At 33.0% G+C, this 1790-nt stretch overlaps 1 long non-coding RNA gene across 1 annotated transcript; it reads left to right on the top strand.

Annotated features, from left to right (window-relative positions):
• The first annotated feature begins 538 nt into the window (after positions 1–538).
• On the top strand, positions 539–1790 carry LOC149514633 (uncharacterized). The gene is made up of 3 exons (XR_016328162.1): positions 539–690; positions 1197–1323; positions 1441–1790. It is a non-coding gene; the product is annotated as an uncharacterized LOC149514633 (long non-coding RNA).

A 1790-nucleotide genomic window follows, 5' to 3' on the forward strand; every position in this document is an offset into this window, starting at 1 on the left:
CTCTTAGAATTCTTCTCTTGTAAGTTAAACTCGCCTATTAAGAATCTCTTTCCTTTTAGAATTCTTCTCTTGCAAGTCAAACTTACCTATTAAGAATCATCTTTTTCTTAGAATTCTTCTTTTGCAAGTTTTCTTGTCCATTAAGCAATATCTGACAAATCCAAAACAAATATCTAACAAATCCCAAACAAATCTATTATGGGATTTGAGTCAATATTCCCAACACACACAACTTTTTCCTACTTGATAAAATGTATGGTTTTATACTTCCACTACTCTACTACTCTTCATCCTATTTGTGCAAAGCCTTTCCCGTTCTTTTAGATACGTAACATGCCCATTCTCTTGTGTAATAAAGATGAGGGTTGCATGGACAGAACAAGTGGAAAAAGGTTTATTAGAAAAATGATATTTTTTTTTTAAATTTCTTATTTCTTATTAGAAAATGATTATGGTTTGACTCTGGGAATCTAAATACTCGGACTTTAATTATATGTCAATTGACCATAATGTAATTTTAATTTCATCCTCCACATGGTGGATAAATACTTAATTTTCTGTTGTTTATTACTTGTTAAGGGTCTTGTTACTAAAGAGGGGAAAAATCTTGATCCAGCAGCAGCACCACCATTTGCTAAAGATCCAGGATAGAAAGTGGGACTTAGAGAGGGGGCTTCTCTACTTGAAGTGGTAAGTTCAATGTCAACGCTTGAGGAAACATGTATAAGTGCCAGGCTGGTGTTACATGAAATTTTATGCAAAGAAGAAAAGCGGTCAGCGCAGAATTTGCTGTCTATTATGACTAAAAGTTTGATGTTATGCTTCACTTTAATAGTGTAGTCTTCTATAAGATGTTCTTTACATATATAGGTTTAAATGATCAATCACATTTGAGCCATGCGTTTATTCTAACAATTTTTTGCTTTTTAGGATAATTAATGGTTTTGTAATTGATGACCCAAGACAGGGAATGAGCCTAGAAAAAAGAAAATTCCATTAATCTGAAATTTAATTTAGTTAATTCATGTAATTATCTTTAAAAGATAACATTTAAGATGTGTGTGATTCAAATTTCAATATTTACATCAGGAGCATGAAATATTAATTAACAAGTTTTTGCAAATCTCAATAATTATTTTCCTAGCTACCTTCTGTTGGTTTTATGTTTAATTTTCCATGTTGTTTGATTATTGCAGAAGATGCATAGGCTTGGAATTACACGATTAGTCGTTTTTGGGATCCCTCCCTTGGGCTGCATGCCCTTTTTCAAGACTCTAACGGAAATATGTTGTTAGGATGCTGTGAACAACCCCAAAAAATATGGTAATTGGCTTTGATCAATCCTTCTTATTTCTTCTTCTTTATTTGGTTTTAAAATGCAAAAGAATGATATATATATATATATATATATATTTCTGAAACCCCCAAATAAATTGACAGGTTTGGCTGAAACTTCCAAAGGATGTCGTGGAACGGGGACAGTAGAATATGGAGATACATGCAAAGGCATGAGCACATTCGCTGATGCATCAAAATATGTATTCTGGGATGCTGTTCATCCAACAGAAAAAAATGTATGAAATAGTCTTTGACCAGGCCATAGATTCTCTCCGAGAACAGCTGATAGGCTAACTAGCTGGGATTTTAGATAGATCGAGAAAGTAATTAACCATGCTTTCACTAAGGTCTGAGTAGTTACAAGAAAATGTTTGGTTAGACGTTTCAGTTTGTATCGTTTGGTTAATCCATGTACCACGTTTAAAATTGCATCCAGAAAGACATGATTATGT

The sequence above is a fragment of the Durio zibethinus genome, chromosome 15 (assembly GCF_047325235.1).
Source record: "Durio zibethinus cultivar Kanyao isolate XHJ-2024 chromosome 15, ASM4732523v1, whole genome shotgun sequence".
Classification (NCBI taxonomy): Eukaryota; Viridiplantae; Streptophyta; class Magnoliopsida; order Malvales; family Malvaceae; genus Durio; species Durio zibethinus.